General features: G+C 35.3%; 1 protein-coding gene and 1 non-coding gene across 13 annotated transcripts in view; one reads left to right on the plus strand and one right to left on the minus strand.

The window, feature by feature from the left end:
* The window catches only part of Csmd3 (CUB and Sushi multiple domains 3), a 1,211,921-nt gene that overhangs the window by 213,421 nt on the left and 973,348 nt on the right, over positions 1 to 25,152 (minus strand). The gene's annotated exons all lie outside the window — the stretch shown is intronic.
* Positions 6,615 to 6,751, plus strand: Gm23530. Its single transcript, XR_003951690.1, has one exon. It is a non-coding gene; the product is annotated as a small nucleolar RNA SNORA17 (small nucleolar RNA).

Below are 25,152 nucleotides of genomic sequence, written 5' to 3' on the forward strand. Positions count from 1 at the left end.
GAATGAAGGTCTTTCTCCTACAAAAAATAATTTCTATTTCTGTTTAAGAAAGTATTGTTCAAACTGGAAGTGCACAGAATGACTTCAGACCCACCCTTTTTAGCTATTTTTAGGAAGGTTCAAATCAACTAAAGCATAATATGAAGCAGATTGAATACAAGTATTAATATGAATGTGTGCTACTAAGTTAGCATCATTTATTACTAAAGCCAGATGTTAGAAGTTCAATGTACTTAAAGCATGTGAAAAATGTTTTGCATGATATGACTTCACTTTATCAATTATTCATATGAAGATTAACTTTTTACCATTTATTGACTTACATTACAGTATTTGTATTTTTATCAGAAGGTAGAAATCACATGATATATATAACCAACAGATACGTTGCAAGGTAACATCAAGATGCCTCAGTGAAAAGCCAGAGAAAGGAGCCAGAAAAATTATAAATTTAAAACAAATTTAAAATGACAAGAAATTTGAAGAATCAAATATTTACCAATAATATAACAGAATCCTCTCCAACACAGCACTGTAGACAAACAAAATCAGGACACTGAGCTGAATTTCAGGATGCATCATTTTCTCCTTTCTGTTCTTTCAGGTACCAACTTCCAATTTCCAAATGATGCTTCGAGTGACAGATGATTCACAGCATAGTAAGGAAGCCAACTTCTTCACAAAAACAATCTTTAGTCCCTCTTTTTATGTAATATGGCAGATCTGCCTTCTTGAATTTCCACCAATGTGCAACATTTTCTATGAAGCTTGTTCTTGACACGATACTTTGCTTGAGGAATTATCTTTTAATTATTTCCTATATGGTTTCCCTTCTGGAAATTTCACTACCTTTGCTAACTTTCTTTGGGGAAGCTCAGTTTTGAGTGATTGTCCTAAAATTTCTGTTATAAACACATTTTGGTTTGCTCTTACCATTTTCTTTTGTTCCTGGTCTCATTATACTACTATGAGATAGTGTGCACCTCTTTGAGGCTATTTGAGAAAGTTTCATCTTCCCAGCTTCTCTTAGTTTTGACAGGTCATCTTTCAAATGTGCTGAACACTTTTTCTCACTTATATATGTATGATAGAATTTATCTCTTAACATAGATGAAAAATCTCTTCAAAATGTTCAATTTATTTTCTGTTAAAAAATAAGTTAATTTTTTTATGTCATAGTCGATTTATAAAAGTCTGTATCCAAAATTTAACTTTAACTTAAGATTTACTCACTCAGTCTAACTCACTAAATCATGAGAATACTGACCAGTGTTAACAATACTTCTATCTATTATTACTATTGGAGAGAAAAAAAAACCAATGTTTCCTGTCTTTTCATGGAAAAATAAGCTGTTGGTATTATATGGCTTTGTAAATTTTAAAAGAATCATTCATTTATTTTGAATTAATCATTTGAAAGCAATATATTGCTTTCCAATTTCTACATATGTTTGATAAATTGCTACTATAGTGTTACAGTTACATGAAATTCTGAATTATTTCTATATTTAAGAAAACTCCATTAAGAAACAAAAACAAATCTGTTACAGGTATTAGGAATTCCAGAATTCAGAGAGTTATAAAATAATGATATTTCCACATGTTTATATTATATAGAATTTGTTAGAGTATATAGAATTTGCTTCTAATACCATAAGAAATGTTTTCAAGTTGTTGGAGATATGACTGAAATGTGTGAAATAATCCTATTTTACTTATAATGCTAATTTTATTATATATAAATGAAAATAATTATAATTAATTGTAGAAATAGAAAATAATTAAGTAAAACCTAGTGGTGCCTCCTCAATGTCCTGTGTTTCTGAATGAAAGACACATATACTGCCTTTATATTTTCATATGGCTTAATTAGCTCAATGGCTGGGACACTTCCTTACCTCCATCCCGTTAATCACTTCCCACCAATAATCCCAAGTTTTACTTACTAAATCCTATATTATGTCTTGGCTGTGCTGGGCCGCACTCTCCTGGCTCTTCCAATGTCAGCTATGCCTCCCTGCCCTCTACTCTCCTCAGGCATGGGAGCTCTCCTATTCTTTTTCCTCTCCTGGCATAGCGGATCTCCTTCTCCTCCATTCCTCTTTCTCCCTAATCTAGGAATCCTAAAGTCCCTCCTCTGTTTGCCCTGCCCAGCCATTGGCTGCTGGCATTTTTATTTACCAATTAGAACCACCTGGAGGCAAAGTCCCTCAGTGTCTTACATGAAGACACTCCTGCAAATGGGTTTTTGGGACACATCAATAGCATGAGAATATGAGCAGCTACAGTTAATGTGTATGAAGCATTTAAATATTCTTGGTCTTATGTAGTTGTGTTTAAGGCCAATCATCCAAATAACTATATAAGATTATTTGGAGCGACCTGTGACTCCAGCCATATGTGTAGCCTTGTTGGACATCAATGGGAGAAGAGGCCTTTGTTCCTATGAAGGCTTGATGTTCCAGTTTAGGGGAATGCCAGGGCAGGAAGGTGGGAGTGGGTGGTGGGTGAGGGAGTACCCTCATAGAGGCATGGGGAGGCAGATGGAATAGGGGGTTTCTGGAAGGGGAAACCAGAAAGGGATAACATTTGAAATATAAATAAATAAAATACCCAATAAGTTTAAAAATAAAAGAAATATTGGAGAAAATGACAAAATAAAAATTAAAAAAAAAAAAAGCAGGCTGAGGAAGCCATGTGCAGCAAGACAATATACATTGCTTTTTCATCAGCTTTTGCCTCCAGGTTTTTGCTTTTATTGAGTTCCTGGCCTTTTTTCAATATGAAACAGCAATATGGAAATACAAGGCAAATAAACACTTTCCTTCGCACGTTTTTTTTTTTTTTTTTTTTTTTTTTTTTTTTTTTTTCCAGTCATGGTGTTATGTTGAAACGAAAAAACTTAGATACTACCTGGTTTTTATTCCTGGACACCATGCCATGGGAAGATCAAACTCGCACAACTTGTTCTCTGACCTCTGGAGGCATGCAATAGACTTACCCAATCAAACAACAATAAGTAAATGTAATGAAAAATGTGAGTAGAAATAGAATATTTTTCTATCTTTACTAGTTTATACATACTAATATAAACAACTAGAGAAAAAACAAAAGGTACACATTAGAGAGTTAAAGATATTTTCAAAGATACTTTATTTTTTTCTAGAGTTGTTATAAACTATTTAAAATAAGACATCATCTGTGTGTTTAAAACAATTATAGTAACAGTACTCTTAAAATTTTCAAAATCATTAAATACAAAGTTAATTTTATTTTCTATGTCAATACATTCTTTACATTATTTAATTATATGGTTTTTAAATATTATTAAATTAATGATTATTTGTGAATATGAATAATCTTTTCTAAAATATATTTTAATTTGGATTTTAATAGCATTTTATTTCAATTGGTATAAAGAAATTTATTATCACCCTTATTTTTAACAAGCCTTGGGAAAGTTTATTTTCTTGGTGAGATACTAATTGTCCCCACAGAATTTGTTCAATTGGTCACATTTCTGCCACAGAATCAGTGGCTGAGATTGTAGCCCAGCTAGGACTTATGATCTGTATATTATCAATCTGCCAGAACATACTGCTAGGAAGCCTGCGAGATTCCTGGGTACACTGAAAGTGAGCTTTTTTACCTCCTCCACTAAACTTCTCTATCTTAGCAAACTCCATAGTCCACCTGTGTGAAAAAAAAAAAAAAAAAAAAAGAAAAGAAACCCATGCAGGGACTTTCAAGAAATATATTTTACTTTTCAATAAGTCTCTCAAGTTTTTAACTCACTGTTACTAAATCATATTTTAAATATATACATCATATCATCACATGGATTCTCGAAACAATAAGGAACCTTGGAAAGAGTAAGTGATTGTATGAAAAATTATATATATGACAGATTTTTCCGAAATGTGTACAAAATAAAAGCACCATGAAATATACTGAACATGTATATATATGTATATGTGTGTATATATATATATATATATATATACATATATATATATATACTGACAGAGAGGAAAAGGGTTACATAGGAGGTGTTGAAAGAAGAAAGGGAAGGGGAAAATAATATTTATTTTTATTTATTTATCCCTCTTTCTGGATGTCTAGTGCAGATTGATCAGCCCTGAACATACACATACACATGCGCACACACACAAACACACACACACACACACACACACACACACACATAATATAGTTGCATATATATGCATATCCAATAATATATTTTTATATATGTATGCAGTAAAAATAGACTCAATAGGTTATATTTTTATATTTGTCCATACACATATTTATCGAACAATAATAAAAAAAGAAGATGACAACATGAGAGTAGGAAGGCATTGAAAGAGCTTAGAGAATCTAGAACAAAAAAAGGGTAGTGGCAAAATCAAGGGTTTTGTTTCAGTTAAAGCATATTAAAAAATAAGTGTTGATAAAATAAAACTTGGTTATCTATACTAGTATTTTTTTGTGATTAAACCTTCTTTGAATTTTTAATAAGAGTATAACTGTTTTACCTAATAGACATATCTTTACTTTATCAAAAATGTGAACTATTAATGGAGGGGTGCAGATTCTGTTGAGTGTTAAAGATGATTCCACGAGCAGCTTTAACTCTTATAAAGACCACTTCAGGTAAATAAGTACATACACATATGTGCATACCATATCATAACTTCATGGACCACCAATTACTTGTTTAAACATGCAGTTGTGTTTAATTTTAGGGGAGATGGCTTAAATAGTGATCTACATACTCAGATCACTCTATACTCCTAGAATTGTCAGACCTGATAATGTCATCATGAAATTTAACAGATTAAAGGTGTTTTAATTATAATAGCCAGAAGCTGGAAAGAACCCAGATGCCCCTCAACAGAGGAATGGATACAGAAAATGTGGTACATTTACACAATGGAGTGCTACTCAGCTATTAAAAAGAATGAATTTATGAAATTCCTAGGCAAATGGATGGACCTGGAGGGCATCATCCTGAGTGAGGTAACCCAATCACAAAAGAACTCATATGATATGTACTCACTGATAAGTGGATATTAGCCCAGAAACTTAGAATACCCAAGATATAAGGTACAATTTGCAAAACACATGAAACTCAAAAAGAAGGAAGACCAAAGTGTGGACACTTTGCCCCTTCTTAGAATTGGGAACAAAACACCCATGGAAGGAGTTACAGAGACACAGTTTGGAGCAGTGAGAAAAGGATGGACCATCTAGAGTCTGCCATACCCAGAGATCCATCCCATAATCAGCCTCCAAACGCTGACACCATTGCATACACTAGCAAGATTTTGCTGAAAGGACCCTGATATAGCTGTCTCTTGTGAGGCTATGCTGGGGCCTGGCAAACACAGAAGTAGATGCTCACAGTCAGCTATTGGATGGAACACAGCACGCCCAATGGAGGAGCTAGCGAAAGTACCCAAGGAGCTAAAGGGATCTGAAACCCTATAGGTGGAACAAGAATATGAACTAACCAGTACTCCCGGAACTCGTGTCTCTTGCTGCATATGAATCAGAATATGGCCTAGTCGGCCATCATTGGGAAGAGTGGCTCCTTTGCTTGCAAACTTTATATGCCTCAGTACGGGGGAACACCAGGGCCAGTTAGTGGGAGTGTGTGGGTAGGGGTGTGTGTGGGGAGGGAGGGTCTGGGTGGCTTATGGGATAGCATTTGAAATGTAAATGAAGAAAATACCTAATTAAAAAATAAAAATAAAAAAAAAAGGTGTTTGAATTAAAACCAGACATGTAAAGTTACTTACCATGGTATCAGAATAAACAAATAATATTTACTGCTTATTCCAATGTAGTCAATGAAAGGATATTAGAATTTATACTTTCAATTTACTTTTAGGCATTATTATTTGTTTGTTTTTATGAGTATAGTGACTGAAATTTATTTAAAAAATCTTTTGCTTTAAATATTTTGAAGACATTTTTGTCTTATCCTCTGAATAATGAATTAAGAAACAGTGAAGAGAAACAATTATATGTAATTAAAAATAATGGCTAAGGGATGTGAGGTTATTCCAAATATCGTTAAAATTATTCTACCATTTTTTAAAATATCCTATGAACTGTGCTAAATTCTCTAATATCTCTTTACAGAGATTCTCATTTCTTGGTTAAAAACCAAGAACACAGTATAATTGTTTACTCAGTTTAAAGAAAATTAACATATTACTTTGTCAAATTAATAGAGTAAATAGTGGCACTGAAAAAGAATCCACATCTAATTTTCATTCATCTGGGGATATGGAACAAGAAAAATAGCTCACAACAGACTCAACTGAAATAAAGATTCCAGTGAAAGATTTTCCCAGGATTCCTTTCAGTGCCTATATTCTAGAGACAATATAATAGAGACCCAGAACCTGTTAACTGACTTTAAAATTAAGACTTGGCCTTTCCATTTTTGGGAAACAAAAAGCCATTTAAACCTAATGAAGTATAAGTTATTAAGAAATAATTTGCACAAAATTACATAGTATTTTGCCTCAGTGGGAAAATTTATGATTTTAATTCTTCAAATATGAAGACGGCAAATTAAAGATACTTAAAAAATTGAAGACCCTGTCCCTAGATGCATTGCTGATGTGGCTACTGTGCCATGTAGCATGTTTGTCAGTAGGTGATAGAGAGGAACGACGCTATGTCTATGCTCAGTGTTCTGACCTGTGAACATCTGAATGATTAATACCCTAATACTTCCTGAAAAAGCAAGCAATAAATGACTACCAGTCATTTCCTCACAGGCTTAATGGGGCAGACAATGCCTGAGATGACCCTCCCTTGAGTCATAATGCACACGCAGGGCATAGCACTCCTGACTTCAAACCTGAGACAACTCCAAAGACTCAGAGATCCCGGGTGCAACTAAGAGGAGCAAGTAAGTGATGGGGAAATGGAAGAGAAAGAAACAGAACTATGTGGTCACAATGAAGAAAGGCAGAACTGGAGACTTGAGGGTAGTTAGAATAGTCTGGTGCAAGTAGCTGATGGTGGTACTTGGGATCATGGAGGGGTCCTAGCCTGTACTGTTACTGGGTCCATTGCCCTGCAGCTGACCTATTATACCAAAGGCCAGGCAGACATGGCTGGTCTAGGCTGTCACCCAGGGGCATATTGTTGTGTATGGGCTGTGCAGAACTGGCCAAACAGATTCCTTATCATGGAAGATCTGTCCCTGGGTGGCAGAAGAGCACGAGAGCTGAACCTGCCACTAGCCAACAATAGTACTCAGAGAGGGTCTGCACACGCTGCCACATGGAGGGAATTATAAGTGAGCAGCAGGTCCAGAGAGTGTGAGCATGGGCCAGCTAGCTTTGCCCCTCTTCTCCCATGTGGTGATATGGACAAAGGAGAGATACCTTCCTACCCCTTTGCCCCTTGCCATCTGTGGCAGTTGGAAGACCTGGTCCTGAGGTCATGAAAGCAGGAGAGCTGTCCCAGCCCCTCACCAGATGCAGTACTCAGGAGAGCTAGCCCTGAACCTCACCTGGGTAGCACAGTAGAGCTGACCCTGGTGGTGGGTACACAGGAGAGCCAGCTCTGAGTACATAACCATGAGAAAAGCTGGCCTGACCACTTGTCTGCTGTGTGGTGACATGACTAAGAAAGATCTCCCCTTTTTACCCCTTGCCACCTACATCAGACAAGATAATTGGTCTTGAGTTCATCAGAGTAGGAGAGTTGGCTCTGAAGGACCTATACCTCTTCTGGGCAGCAGAGTAGAGCCGGCTCTGGTTATGGGGATTGCTGATGACTTGCTCCAAGGGCCTGAGAATGGAAAAGCTGTCCAGCTCAGATACCTCAGGGGCTCAAATCTAGGACTTTGAAGTGGCCCACTCTTACATAAACCCCATTGATGACTGTGGGAGTATATGAAGGGGCCAGTCCTGTAGATCCGAAACTACAGGATCACCATCACACAGGGCAATAAAAGGATATCTGACAGAAATTCCTTGGTGTTCCAGTACTGATAGAGTGGCAGATGCTAGAGGCCTTGTACCAGACCAATCATTACAATGAACATTTGCAAGCAAAGAAGTCTAGACAAATCTGTTGCATGGGAGGTTGCAAGGGGAAAGGATGGGTACAAGGAGGGACAGGGGGAGATGAGTGGGATTGGGTTACATGATGTGATATTCATAAAGAACCAATAATACTATGTTTTAAATACTGAAGGGAATTCTCAAAGGGAATTCTCAGAGAATAAAAAACAATGAAGGAATAGTTTTATATTTTTTATTATATTTAACTGTTGATAGAAGGTATATTTCATAACAATTGAGTGCAACAATAAATTGTAATCAGCAGCCAGTTTTATTCATAAAACTCTGACCCCAGCTTTATCAGGAAGCATATCCATATTGTATTCCTAAGCATCAGAAATATAAACAAAACACTGAAGCAGAAATATATGCGAAGGAGAATTAAGATATAAAGGTTATATAAAATCAATGATAGAAAGCTGCAAGGTGAACAATCCAATGTTTGCTTTGTAAATAGACTTACTATTATTATCAACGTCATTGTCAAGTAGGAAATTCACAGAAAACTTACTGCAGACTCCAGGAAAAAAAAAGTGAAAAAACAACAAAACAAATATGGTGAATGTTAGATTGTAGCCAATTGGAATACAAACCAATCACCAGATGAAGAGATCAATGGTTTGTGGCTTGGATTTCATTAAACAAAGAAAGCTAGCCACTAACATGCCTGTAGCTGCTTCTCAAGTGTAGTAAGCACTGACTAAAATTGTTCTTTGGAATTCTATTAACAAGAGAACATGTGTATGCTTCCTGGGAAGGAAAGAAGTTTATTTGAAGCAAACAAATGCAACCAAGTACTTATTCAGTGTAAAAAATATTAAAGACTATCCATAAAATATAGCTCTTAATGTTATTTAACCAGAAGAGGAGGTATCAAGAAGACTGTGGCCAATCTGAGATGGATCTCCATGGTGTAGGCTACAAACATCCATAGGAAGGCAATTTTTTGTTCCAAGTTCACAAAATTCTCAGTGGCATGTCAGCATAAAGAAAATCAATACTATTTTGTGGATGAGATGTTGTGAAAAGGACTAGTGCATTGGCTGATGTCGCAGGTAGGTAAAGTACATAGCAGACTATATGTTGTTCATGTAACTACAAATATCCGTTTCATGACTAGTGATACTCTTCGGGTTTAAATCAACATTCCTAGATACAATCCCTCATTTAACTATGAACGTTTTCTTCTAAATGTAATACAAAACCAAGGAAAAGAACCAACAAGGCAGAGGAAACTCAGTAATAATTTATTGTTCAACTATAAATTAAAAATGAATTTCTTAAGGAATTATGCTTATAGAAAAATCATGTACAAATCTATGTCAAATATTTATGTGGCACAAGATATTTTCTGGTATACAAAAAATATATTCTCATTCCACAAAGCTTGGCTCTTTACATACTAATTTATATCATATTGCAGAAGAGAATACCATTTAGGTAAAAATCTACTCTTTTGGAATTCATAGATAACATCTGAAAATCAAAGCCAAATAAAACTGAAAATATGTTTGGCTAGTCCACACAACTTTCTGGCTTATTGTTCCTATACTGGGATGGAGAAGAGGAAGGAATATCAAGGATTGCAGAAAAAATTGTCAATCTTGTCTCACAAGTGATAAATACAAGGAAACATGATGTTGTGGATTGTGGAGGTATCTGTGGCATTTTTATTTCTGATATTACAGGTGATGAGAATGGGGGCTTTGCATTTGGGAGGCGAGCACTTTACCATGGAAACACATCCATATCTCTGGCACTTTTAGTTTGGGGGAGAAGTGTGGGTAAGTATGAATTGGTGATTCAGTCTCACAGGTAGCAAAGACTTGGCCAAGCAGGAACTTTAACATAAAGGTAACAATGGTGGAGCTACAGTCTGAACAGAAACTCAGATCTGAATGATTCATGATTCTGTAGAAAAATCACAGGTCAGAATGGTGAAAATCTACCCCCTTACATTTCCTCTTCACCTATACCTTGCTTTGAGGCTTTTTATCTTCCTTTACCCTTTCTGACACATTCTACACTTTGGAAATTTAAGTAAAACTCTGGAAAAGATGAGAACTTTCATGTCTTGAGCATTTGAATTTCTGACAAGAAATTATTTCATTCTATACATTCAAGAACTTCTCAAGATATTTTTCCATAGAAGTCCTTGAAAAATTTTTCATCAAGAAATGCATACTACTGAATATGCTTAGAATTTTACTAACATGAGAACTTTATAAGGTTTATAGTTTAGAATATAAATTCTCAATAAATTATACAGGTTCTAAACTCAACCATTTAAAAATAATCTGTGATTTATTTGTTACTTATTGTGTGATGTGCATGTCCCTATGTGTTGTTGTACATGCTAACTGTATGTGAAGGGAGTCAAAGGGGAACCTGTGGGAATCAAACTTCTTTTCTTTTACAATTTGTGTTTGGAGGATCACAGGTTCTTAGCCTTGGTAGCAGGCTGCTTTAACCACTGAGCTGTCTTGATGGTCTAAATGTCACTTTCTGTTATTTAATTCAGAAATAAATAATGGTATTTTGAAGAGTAACAACATATAACTTTAAAAATTCATGTTCATCTTACCCTATATTTTTATTAATTAAAATACTATGACTTTTTTATAGAAGAGAGAAAACAGCCAATATATTTTACAGAGTTTCATGTATCTATATATAATAGATAGGTCATAGCATGTTAAATGCTGTCAAAATTTAGGGGACATAAGCTAAAAATAATTTAAAATTCTTGAAGCTAAGTTTTTTTTTTTTTTTAAACACTCTGTAGATTTTCTACTGTTCTTACATTTAGGAAAGGCTGTTTTAATGAATTTCAAAGAATTTTCCCAATATAGGCAACAGTATTCCAGCTATGGTAGTTTAATGCAAATTTCATACAAATACCTGAAGGTTCATTTCAAGATCCCCTTCAGTTTAAGTAAATCTGATCTATAACTTGATAATTAATTGCATTTACTTGCACTTGAATAGATATATAGATATGGTTAAGGATATAAATACTAACATGAAAGGTTGTAGGCAAAGTGTCAGGATTGACAACCTTGCTGGTTATATTTTCTCAGTAAATTGAACAATTGTCAATGTAACTTATCCAACTATCCCACAGGGATTTGGCTGATTGGAATCCATGCAGGTCGGTCATCAGAAGGTTTTGTACTCCCTGAGTCAGCTAACAACACTGAATTTCTGAGTCCCGATACCACAAAGGCTTCAGGCAGTAGGTCTTAATGCCTCTGTGATATTAATTGCCCCTTCCAATGCACCATCTATAGCAAGACTGTGAAGCACCAGTGCACAATTCAAGACACATATGAATTACTCTACAATCAACATGCATCCATTTTCTTAATCTCTAATTTTCTTGACAAAGCCTCCTTCTCTTTATAGTCTAAATTAACCTCCCCAGTGCCTCTCACAAATACCTCTGAAGTATCTGCATTTTTGATGCCACCAAGAAATAAAGAGCATGTCTTTCATGCATTCTGCATCATGTGTTTATGTTGACTTGATAGTTTTACTATATAGAGATTTATTTCAAACCCTCCACCTATCTTCCTGATTTATATTTGATCTTTCTGGGAAGGATCCTTTGTCCACTATCTAATAATTACAAATATCTTGTAGCAAATTTTTCTAATATGGTTAGTGCACGTTCACCACTAATTTCGACCCCCTTCTGTGAACCTCCTGGGTTTTCAGAGCTTTTTTTTTTTAATGTTAGCTTTCATAATTTTCCCCCCAATCATCCACATTATTAAATAGGGTGCTCAGTTAGAAAGTTTATTTTCTGTGTTCTTCTAAAGGGCCAGAAACTACTGTTGTTTATAAACCAATTATTTCAGATTCTAAATCCAAAGAGGAGAGATATGCTCAGTCTTTGAATATATAATTGATCCATTTAGTGAAAGACTGTCACTCACAAAAAAATGTCCCATAGATCTGTATTTATAATCATGTTATAGTTATTAATAGGACATTTCTAAGAATTTAAAAAGAGGTACAAAGGGTTGGGTAAACAGTAAGGAAACCATTATGCTCCCAAAAGACTAAACGAAATACAGCGAACAAATTATCTTGACAGTAAAAATAACTGCAGAGTTGATTTGTTCATGATAAGATGAAATTTAAATGTATGGGTATTAAATTATTTGCTTTGGTTCACAAAAGTACCACTGACTTTTTATTATCAATGAAACACTTTTTTTTCCCCAACCTTGACTTTGAGTAAAAATATTTTTATTAAAACTTTAATTGGTAATACCTGTAACAATAAAATAAGTACTATACAAGTTTAAAACTCAGAACTTATTCATTTTATAAAATGTTTCTTTAAAAAAAAACATGGAAAATGAAACTCTGACATTTAGCTTGGTAGTTTACTAGTTTACACAGATTCAGTGAATGTGGAAAATATCCTAGCTACAAATCTCCATTTGAATTTCCCATGTTCAATATAAGCAGTGCGCCTGAAATACTGAGTTTATATAAACTATAGGAAAATTCTTTTTAGATGTCTCTTTAAAATATTCTGTAGTACAATTGATAGCATGTATTTGTCTGCCAAACAGAAAATAAAAATAATTACCCCGTTTATGGGATTTGTAGGTACATAAGAAAACCAGATAGAGCTTGCAGTATTTTGCTTGCAATTTCTAGCTTATATGGTGATCCCATAAATTCATGGGGTTCTGTGAGCTGACCTGAGTTTCAAAAGACTTGGAGATACTTTCCTAACTTTCTTTTCTGGTATCATACCCTCCAGATTTGGAGGTAGATTGACATAGGAAGATCAAGTTTTTTTATCCAGAAGGGTAAAATAACAAGAACCCATGTCATAAGCAAATGAAAATAAAATGAACAACAAAACTTCCATATGCCATATGTAGTATTCTTACTAGAAAAACACAGAACAAAGACATCAGAAAAATTACAATGCAAACACTATGTAACTATGAAAATCAAAATGAGAATATAATTTAGGCATGGTGGTGCAATATTTTAACTCAACAGAGGCAGGCATATCTGAGTTTGAAGTCAGTCTGGTGTGCAGAGTAAGTTACATGTTAGTCAGGGATACACAGAGAAACTCTATCTCAAAAACTAAGAGAATAAATTGGAAGAGTTTAAGCAACTATTCAAGTCCACGCACCAAGTTTAGACAGATAAAGGACAATATGTGGATTACCATTTCTTATTATTTTCCATTATTCCACATGATCTGTGGAGACTGATTGGTAGTTAAGTGTCCAGGCTGCATACCCCCTAAGGATTTTTGCAGATGTCAGCATCCAACTAAAAAGCTAGCTGTAGTCATACATTTATAATCCCAGAGACAGGTTGTCAGGAGTGTAGAGACAAGGAGGCCAGTAAGGCTTCTTGCCTTCCTACATAGTTTCCAGATTCGCTAAGACATCCTATCTCAAGGGAATAAGGTGAACAACTATAGAGAGGCCAACTTGACATCCCCGACCTGAATCCTTATTTTTGGGAACAGTTCCACATCCCACCACCACACATGAACACATACAACACACACACACACACACACACACACACACACACACACACACACAAAATCAAAACCAATCAATCCATCAACCTAACAACCAAAAAGAAATTTAACCTGCAGAAAAACATACGTGAGAGAATATGCCATTGTGAAATACTGAAAAATCTGAGTAAACAACTGTATTTCATGTTACTGTACAGTGTTTTCCAATTTTCTCTTGAATTATTAAGCATAAATTGTACCCATAACTGCTTAAAAACTGAAAGAAATGTGAAGTAGTAACATTGACATACATCCCATAATGACTCAGGGCAGGCATTTATCATTTGAACCTGTATTAGATAAAATGACAGTCACTTTGAAAATTCGTCGAATCATATTCTACAGCATGTTATAGTCATTTCATTGTAAGTTGAAAGGAACTAATTTTGTTTGAAGTGGAATGAGAATACAAAATGTGGTGACAAGGGAAATATTCATATATATGTATATAATATGACATATGAATTTCTTCTACTGTATTCATTTGGTTAAGAAGATGGAAAATGTGTTTGATGTTCGGCTGTGAGCAGGAAGGCTTTCTCCACCTCCTTACATGGAGCCTCAGGTATGGGGAGCTGAATAGGAAGCCTTCATATTTTCCACTGGATATTGCAGGAAATTTAAATCATGCAGGTCTGTAGTAGGATGACTCAATCATGCATAAAATTTCAAAAGCCAAGATCATTTCTTTTTCTCTCTTGTGCCTTTTTGGAACTGTTTTAGAGGTGGTTTTAACTAAAAATCCTGACTGTATAGTACAGACTTGTCAAGGAAAGGATCATGACCACCTAAGGCTTTTGTTTACTTTCTTCTCTTCTTTTTCTGTGTTGCTTTAGTAATGAGATGCTGTTGTTTGCTGGAAATCTTGATTTTTATTTATTACAGATTTCATCACTCTATGCTAGAAGTTGTAAAACTTTAGAAGCAAGAGATAGTTCTTTAACTGAACCTAGACCATGTGTCAAGGTTAGACATTTCTTTCTTATATTGGATCATAATTCAAGATTCTGATTTCAACTCTTTACAGAACAGGCTCTTACCTTGTGACAGTGATACTTTGTTGGCTAGTCTGGCCTGGCCCTGGTGGGAACAGAGTGACATGATTTCTGCTCCTGGGACAGGGCCCAGGGTGAGCCTGCGCAAGTGTTGATGGCTACTGTGTGAATAAGGCTTGTTTGTGTAGTAATGAACATATTTTCTGGATCCCCTAACAATGGAGGACTCTTTCCTTCTGAGGAATGTCCTCCCTTTAGTGTTAATGACTCCATAATAATAAGAAATAGCGCTGAATCCAGGAGTTGGGGATGTGGCTATCTCAGCAAAATGGTAAACACTGAGACCTTCAGGACAGCCCTTGAGGCTATTTGAAAGAGTTCTAAATAAATGTGTTCAAAACTTTATAATCTCTCATTTATGCAAAAAATAAGGATGAAGTATGAATTAAATGAATTAAATGAGGGGCTTCACAAATCTAATGAAACAAAAGCAGCTGCACTATGAGCCAACTTGTTAGACATTACTAAGGAAGGAGATAAAAAGATAAAAATACCATTTTGGCACCTTCATGGTATAACTAAGGACTTTTTAAAAAAATTATCTTTAAGCAGAGAGGATTATAACCTAGAAGTAAGCACTTCCATGAGGGAGACTTTAACTTTCATTATACTAGAATTATTATGGAGTAAGAGTTATAAATATAATCAAAGTAAAAACACAGACGTATGAATAATGCCTATTGAAAATTATCCAAACAAACATAAAAATAAATAAAAGCAAGTCAAAATAAAAACAAATATAAAGATCTTTGCACAAATACGAAAAAGGAAATTGAAGGAAAACTGTTTCTTACTTCCTAGTTTAAGCTATACTACAGAATACTGTACAGTGAAATTACAAAGGACCCAGCATTGTTTTCTCTGCTTCCATAATACAAGTTTGGAAATAGTATTACAATCTATTGAGATATACAACTGGCAAATTTTGTGGCCTTAATCAATAGAGCACATCAGATTAAAAATATTCTTTGGAAACTTACTAAATTTAGACAATAGACACAAGATAGTATACAATAGTTATAAGTAATAAAATGATGAATAATTATGCCTCATTTTAATCTTCATAAATATTGCATTGACTAAATATCTCACACTGGCTATGGAAGCTCTGGCCAAAATAGTAATAAATTAAATTAAGTTTTTGGTACTTGTAATAGGCCTGACAAATTGGGACTGCCATAGATTTTTACCCTCAATTAAAATAATTAATACAGTCTAATGTAAAATAATATAGGCCCTTCAGAGACTGAAATTCAATATCCAAGATTTACTCAAAGAAGATGGGATGGTTAACCTCACGATTTAATCACTTGACAGTGTAATTTGTCTATTTTAAAAGCCAAAGTAAACAAAATCTCAAGGTAAATTGCTAAACTATTCCATGGCCCTACCAATTTAGAAACCTATTGGCAATGTTCTTAAAAGTACTAGGTACAACTAATGTTTAGCTGATAAATATATTGCTGTGGTTGATTTGATTTCTATGTTCTTCTTATTGCCTATGCCAATAGCCACCCTCTCAGCCTCCACGTTTAATGATACTACAATACATTCATTACAGGACCAGCTTCACCCAGCCTCTTAAAAGCTCTTTAATGACTATATGATTGCTATGGCTTCTGTAGTACAGACATAAATATAACCATCTTCAATCTCTTGTGAACCACAGGTCAAGAAATCTCACTTTATAATATTTTTCTAAAAGTACCCCCATTCTCAAAATCATTTTAGATATCCGGATAGTCACAAAAGAGCTCATCATAAAAGTTGTACTACTGTTCAACACATAGGAACCCATTGCCTGAAATTCCGAGAATTATATTTTCATTCCAAGACTATATCATAACTCATATACTGTCAAAACCATATGCTGACTCTGAAATGAAAACTATTCTTACATGTAAGCCAGAACTATACCCTCTGTCACATCTCATTAATATGTCATATAGCCTTTCATATCCTTGGGTCTCTGCAAGTTGTCATAGCTTTGCGGGAGGCCATCCTACTTGAGAATCTATTAGTTATCTGAAGAATTCCTTGGGATAAACTTAATGACTAGCAAAATGTTATCTGTATACTTTAGAGATTATGTGACCATTGCTATCACATATGGCTCTTATATCTGGATGGCTTCTACTTTACTACATTTTTATGGCACCTCTGGTAAAAGATCCAAGAATCACTGAGTGATAATGAGTGAGTGATGCTGAGTCACTGTCAGTTTTTATACACGATGCTCTGGTAAATACTTAGTCTTGCCTTTGTGCTCTTATGTATCCAGTGTCCATTGCCAAAGATCTAGTCACATAACGGTGTCAAAGGCAGCTCCTTTCCCTTGTTCTAGTTTGATCAGGTAGACATGTCTAGGAATGACTTTATAGATACCCAATACCTTGACCAATCCAGGCCATGCATATCTTGTCAAGACACCAACTGACTCAATATAGTGAATATATATATATATATGTATAATTGATAGGGACCAAGAAACACATTCTTCCCATTATAAGACATGATGCTTATTATTTTAAGGGCATTAAACTTTCAACATCCTTATTAATCTGAGGTTCTAGACCTCACAAAGCATCAGTGTGTTACTTGTTCAGTGATAACAAAATAAAACAAACCACAATTCATTCATGAGTTGAACAAGGATGACTTGTAATAGTGAGAAGTCTCCTGATGTTTGGTCTCAGACCCTGAAGACTGTCCTTTCTCACATTACTTGTCTTACATCTGGGTAGGCTGCTGAGAGATGAGAGACTCTGAGTGCACACATGAAGACTTTGTAGTAGGCTACTAAACTACAGTCATGGCAACCCATGAAAATATTCTTAAGAACACTTTAAATGCTAAAACTATCACATACAACTGGTATCTGGACCAGCCAGTTATTCCTATACAATGTAACCTGAGCTAAATGGTACCTGCCTGGCCATTTAGCTATTATTTCCCTGACTCTGTAACACCAGCTGCTTTCTATATCGTCACATTTTCATATTTTGCTCTTAAAACTCTGAAACAACTGGAGGTCAGGGCCGGTACCTGCTAATTTGCTGCAGACAGTCTCACTGGAGTTTCATAGAGACTCCATTTAACTTATGCAGGCCTCTTAGGAGTTTTTTCTCTTGAGGTATCACACAACAAGTTACTGAATAACTCTATTAAACATCTGAATAAGATTTACAGTTAGTTTCTTTTTAACTATTTAGGCATTCCAGTATCTTTCAGTAATTAACAATATTTTTATGGTATATACTGTGTTGTATACAACTTAAGTTGTTTTTTAAAATTACAAATGTATGCCAAATGTTTCTTCAGCTATCTCTAAAAAAGTTTTAATGTATTTCAACTGGAATTTTAATCTAAACATGATTTTAAATGAGAAACTGAGAAAAATGGTGTATAGTTGTATTAAAAGGCAAAATATCAGTTGTTCAAAATAGCTTTCTTTAAAGTTTTCATACATTTATGTATTATGTTTTTATAACGTGTGTGTCTGTATACCTCTATGTCTGACTGTCTTATCTTTCTCTGTGTGTGTGTGTCTGTGTGACTGTCTGTCTGTCTGTGTGTCTGTCTGTCTGTCTGTCTATCTCTGTCTTTGTGTGTGTCTGTTGGTGATTGTAGTGGGAAGGCATGCACTTGTCATGGTACATGTGAATGTCAAAAGACAGCTTGTGTGAGTTGGCTGTCTCTTTCCAGCATGTGGGTTTCAGGGATAGGACTCAGGTTGGCAGGTTTAACTACAAGTGCCTTTATCTGCTGAGCCATCTGGTCAGGTCACTTTCTTTCCTTATTGCCAAACAGCAAGAATGCCAAAAACCCAAAACAAAACATACTCATTTTTTTTTTTTTTTTTTTTTGAGACAAGGTTTCTCTGTGTAGCCCTGGCTGTCCTGGAACTCACTCTGTCGACCAGGCTGGCCTTGAACTCAGAAATCTGCCTGCCTCTGCCTCCCGAGTGCTAGGATTAAAGGTGTGTGCCACCATGCCCGGCTTAAAACATACCCATTCTTATTTGTTGAAATTCTATGCTGTTTCATTTTGCTCAAAGTCTAAAAGTAATGTTAAATAATAAAGGCAAATTTTGAGTAAGCATGCACTTCATGAACATTATTTATTATTGTTAGAAGAAGTTAACATTTTGAAAAATAATGATCATTGATTTTGATGTAATAGTGGTGTTAAAATGAAGTCTCATATACTTTAAGTAAAAGATATAAAAAGCTTTATTGATCTTCTTAAGGGTTTATCAATGGTGAAACCTTCACAACTGAAAAAATCCAATAAAATGATTTACTAATATAAGAAGCATGCAGAAAGAACCATGAAGCAATTTGTCAGTAAAAAATTGGAGAAATTACTGATATAAATTGCTGAATTAAGTAGAATGACAGGTAACTATAATATAAATTATCTAAACTCTGCTGAGTAAAACAGGGGATTTAAAAACTGCAAGCAGATTTATCACAAGGCAAATGGCCCAATAAATGTGTGAAATTTAGAGGAATGTATTCACAATTCAAACCATTCCATTTAAGCATAAAAGATAAGGAAAGCTTCACAGTTCTAAAGCCTGTCCACACACCCACAAACGTCTAAACACCCACAAAAGCAATGCCGGTGCACACTCATGGTATGTGTACGGTCATGGTGGTGTGTGCACAGTCATGGTGGAATGTGCACAGTAATGGTGGCATGTGCACACTCGTAGTGGCATGGGTACATTCATGGTGGTATGTGCACACTTGTGGTAGCATTTGCACACTCATGGTGGCACGTGCACACTCATGGTGGTTGTGCACAGTCATGGTGGTATATTTACAATCATGGTGGTAGTGCACACTTGTGGTAGCATTTGCACACTCATGGTGGCACGTGCACACACATGGCAGTATGTGCACAGTCATGGTGGTATATTTACAGTCATGGTAGTATGTGCACACTTGTGGTAGCATTTGCACACTCATGGTGGCACGTGCACACTCATGGTGGTATGTGCACAGTCATGGTGGTATATTTACAGTCATGGTGGTATGTGCACACTTATGGTAGCATTTGCACACTCATGGTGGCACGTGCACACTCATGGTGGTATATTTACAGTCATGGTGGTATGTGAACACTGATGGTGGCATGTGCACCGTCATGGTAGTATGGGCACACTGATGGTGGCATGTGCACATTCATGGTGACATGCATGCACCTTAGTTCTTCTCAAGAGGCATTAACTTTCCTTTCAAACTCTTGAAAACGCTATATTTTCAATGATCAGCTGTCACAGCCCAAGAGTTTATGCAAAGTGAAAGATGTGATACCGCAGCTTTCAATAACTACGACTAATCGATATCATCAGATTTTCTCTAGTTACATAGCATTTTCTCTAGCTACAGTATTTCCAATACAATATTATGGTAATTATGAAATAAAAGTTAAAACCTTAAGAGTGGGCCAGCAAGAGGGGTTACCAGATAAAAATATTTGTCACCTACTCTGTGACCTGAGTTTGAGCCTTGGAAACAACCCGGTGGAAGGAAAAATTCAACTGTTGCAAGTTGCTTTTTGTCCAAAACACATATGCTGTGGTACATACATTTACAAATATATACACACACTATAAGTAAATAAATAAATGTAATGATACTGTAAGAATTTTAATTGTATGATGCAATGCCATAAGAAAAACAAGTTTCTTCAATATAGGAATTTCCTTGAAGCAATTTTCTATTATAACTCAAAGAAGGAAATTGAAGATAGTGAAAGCTATGTCAACAAAAACCACACACACACACACACACACACACACACACACACACACACACACAAACCCCAAAAACAGAAAAGCAAAAGCAAAAGCAAAAGTTCTTTTGGCTGGAGGTAGTATCATGTCCTCATTATTGAAAGGAGGGACCATGAAGACAGCTGTTCTGGGTTGCATTGTGAAACCCTGACTCCATTGACAGGAAACACAAAGTGATCTCACAACATCAAAAGGAACCTGGGGCAGTGCATAAAAGATTTTTAACAACCAGACTGACGAAATCCTCAGTTAACTTAAAGATTTAGAAACTTGACACATGTGTAATGAAGACACTAAGCCAGTGATCAAATCAGAGACAAACACATCTTGACTGAACAAGACAAGAGGTTATACCCATTTATCCCTTCCATGAATATAGTCCCTCAAAATATAATCTAGAGATGACACATGCTAAGAAATAGGTTGAATGACAATCTTTTAGAAGATAGAAGAAATCTAGAAATCTGAGAATTAAGTCACTATACACACATCATACTCAAAATGTTTTACAAGTCAGGCTTCTCCATAAAATTTCAATCTAAATTTGTAGTCTCTATAATGAATACTTTACATGTCACTTACATGGTGATTAATATTCAATTTTCTGTTTAAAATTATGTGAGTATAGTTTGTGCTCCACTGTTATAATTAAATATTGTATTAGCTGAAATATCCCACAAAAAGGATGAACAACCTGTCGACCATATCCAGAGGTTAGGCATGGCCCCGGGTTGAAGTATGGGGCCACCCCCCCCATCTCCAAAATTTTAGCCCAGAATTTCTTGTGTCTAAAGGAAATACAGGAACAAATTGTTGAGCAGAGACTGAAAGAAAGGCTATCCAGAGACTGCTCCACCTGGAGATCCATCCCATATACAGCCACCAAAACCGGATTCTACTGTGGATGCCAAGAAATGCTTGCTGACATGAGCCTGATATAGCTGTCTCCTGAGAGGCCCTGCCAGAGCCTGACATATACAAAGTCAGATGCTCACGGCCAACCATTGGATTGAGCACAGGGACGCTAATGGAGCAGTTAGGGGAAGGACTGAAAGTGCAGAAGGAGCCTTATCTGGCATCAATGGGAGAGAAGTCCCTTGGTCCTGTGAAGGCTTGATGCCCCAGTGTAGTGGAATGTTAGGGCAGTGAGGCAGGACTGGGTGGGTAGGTAGGTGGAGGAGCACCCTCATAGAAGCAGGGTAAGGGGGGATAAGATAGGGAGTTTGCAGAGGGGAAGCCAGGAAAGGGGACAGCATTTGAAATGTAAATAAGTAAAATAATAAAATAAATATTGTCCCCCAAACTTATATCAATACAAAAGCTTAAAAATATCATCACACATGAAAGTGACTTTAGCAGATTTAAGTGGTTAAGAAGCAAGGTGATATCAAGCTCATTTAAGTGGGCCCTAAATAATTGTTATCATTATGATCCAGCAAAGTAATTATCAGCCTCAGAGACAAACAGGACTCCATCAATGCCGTGTTGAGAAGAGTGCAACAGTCACTCAGCTAACAGCCCAAGAACCAAGTGTTTCCTGGAGTTACCACAAACTTGGAAGATGCAGGGAAATGTTCATTCTGAAAGCCTGCTGGATGTATATAACATTACAACTTACTTTCAGGTGTCTGGCTTCTGGAACTAAGAATTAATTTTTTTAAGCTTCCAAGTGAGTAGCACATAATTAAAGCATCCTTTGGGCATGCATACACTGGGAATCTCATAGTTGGAATTTGATGGGCACTGAATAGAAATCAAGGCTGGAAAACTGAGACATATTATGGCTCTAAAGCACTATGTGAACCATGGTGTTGTGTAGCTGCTTATGTTATTATTAAATATTGCTGTTCATGAAAGCAGGTGCTCAAGTTTTCTTAAATTCTATATCTATATCTATTCTTAAATTCTATGCCTGAAGGACTTCTTTGCCAGTTTCTTGGTTTCATATCTTCAACTTTGCCCTCTAAGATGTGTTTTTCTCATTGAGCGTTACAATAAAATTGTCAGTGTCTTTTCTCTCAAGAGAAAAATTTGAAAACAAAACAAAAACACTTTGATATCTGCCTGAAGTTGTCACTTACCCTATTTCTGCTTTATTTTCCAGCAAACTTTTAGAGTAGATATTCACATTTCCTCATCGGTTTTACTAAGTCCACATTGAAGATAGTTATTACTTACTCAGGTCATGATATTCTGTTAAATATTTATATTAATAATGCATTTTTCTTATACCATGTTAAGAGTTTTCACCATCTACAATATTTCACCTATACAGAAGTCAAAATAAGTTTAGGTTCCCTATTTTTTACACACTAATGTCTGAATAATTGACAATTCAAGCTACTAGAAAAAAAAAAACTCTTCATGATTGAAAATTGAAAGTAGGGAAATTAAAATATATTTTTCTAATAATTGTTTTAATATTGGAGTCAAATCAAATAGCATAATACTATGAGTAATAGCAAAATACCAATAAACTTTACCCAACTAACAAGTTGTTATTCTTAATAGCAATAGACCTGGAAACCTAGAGTATAAATATTGGGAAATTGCCTTAAAATGTGAGGTTCAATTTAACAATAGGACGCTTGGAAACATTAGAAGCTGTCTACCTTCTGACTCAGAGTACAAGGAGAGTTGGTATTCACAAGCAATCTACTCTCAATAAGCAGAATCAAGTTATGCACAAGTATATTCTTCATGAATTCAAATAAAGCCCAGGCAAAAACACAGAAATGTGCATAATCAGATGACACACAACATGTGAGAAGCACACCAGCTCCTCTGGAGTGGTGTGAAACAACTGTCTTCTTTTCTTACACTGAGGAAACAATCGTTGCTTTAGGCTTATTGGGAGGTAGTATAGCATATTATGAATGATCTTTTATGAATAGCATAGGATATTTTCACGTTTAATATTTTAGTATATGATTTTTCTCCAAGAGTAACTATTTCAGAGCCTCGGCTCCTATTCAAAAGGTAATTGGAACAAATGAGCAGAGTGTTTTTGACAGATAATGTGCTAAATGATTTACAGGTCAAGTTCTAAGAGCATTCCAATCTAAAAGATATAAAAGAAGGAATGATCATAATTTGAAACAAATGACAGGAACAGAGAAAAATGTGAGAAGTGATATGTGATAAAACGATAGCAAAATGCAATAAGAAATAGCTCAATGTGGCAATAGCAGGGAATTATGGCAAAGTGAGAAAGAGAGCAGACAGAGGCAAAATAGGAATTTGATTTGTAGGGATCCACTGACCATTACTTAATCATATCATAGCAAAGAGCTAGCGGTGTAGATAGGAAGAATGAAAAGACCCGTCTCTGTTTAATCCCACAGCCCTCCCCTCAGTAAGCTGTGTGACACAATTAAGAGAACTGGATGTGTAAATATTTGAGAATTCGATGTTTATTTATACAACTTAACGTTGAATTTCATAAATAAATAATGCAAATAATTATTTCATTTTCAAGCCACCTGAATTTTAAGATCAAGTTCAACTGCAAATCTAGGTTGTTTGATTTGTCCACCTTTTTCTTCTTTTGAGGGAGAAGGTGTAGGGTTAGAGAATGTTTCATATAAATGCAATGTATACAAAGGAGTCTCCTTGTGTTTGACTGTATGCCAAGCATTATCTCATGTGGTGAAATTAAATTGTAATGTGATCCCATGATTTAAGCACTTAGCATCACTGTTCTGAAGATGAGAATGTCAGGGTGGGCTAAAATGGTAATTTGTCTGAATACAACAACAATCACTACAAGTTATTAAGCTAAAACCTGAACCCAGAAATTAGGCTCTAAGCTGGCACTCTCCTACCCAGGGTATCTGAGCATGCTGTATAAGAAACGATTTTTTGATACACACATCTCTCTTCCTTTGCACAGCTCTTTCTTGTTGACAGAATTTTCATTCACAAATAAGGAATTCATGAAAATTTCCCAAAGAGAATCAAGGGGGTTTAATAAGAACTCATATCTTTAAGTTTATAAATAGAATGAATATGGAACATTTATAAAACAGAATTATGTTTTTGTATTAATAAACTAAAGCATACTTCATTTTATTCATTTTTAACTCAAGATTTGTTTTAGAAATAACTCATACTTATCTCTATATGGCATTATACTTAAGCTAAAATGATTAAATTCAATTAATATTAGTTATCCAAAATAAAATGTACATTAATTAAGAATTTGTTAAGTAATTATTATTTCAATCAATAATCTTTTTACTCTTGTGAAACATATACAAACTACTGTCAAATATCACTACGGTGACTGGTATGTATACATGTCAAAAAATAAAATGACCAACTTTTCTCTTTCTTATTCTTCTGGCCACATGGCTTCCTCCAATGAAAGAAGAACAGAGAAAATTAATAGCTTTCAAGGGGAACTCAGAAAACCATGCATTTTATGTACAATCACTCATTGGAGTCTGTCAGCAAGTATGCTACTTTTTTTTCAATTGCAATCCATAAAATTCTAGAAGGCAGAGGATGCTCTTGGGCAGAGAGGCAATGCCCACGAGGTCCCCACCCCCACAAAAGAGGATGATATTCTTTCTAAAAGGTCACTCTCCTCAATACTAAAAAAACCTCAAACATGTTTAAATTGATCAG

This window comes from Mus musculus, chromosome 15, assembly GCF_000001635.26.
Source record: "Mus musculus strain C57BL/6J chromosome 15, GRCm38.p6 C57BL/6J".
NCBI classification, from domain to species: domain Eukaryota; kingdom Metazoa; phylum Chordata; class Mammalia; order Rodentia; family Muridae; genus Mus; species Mus musculus.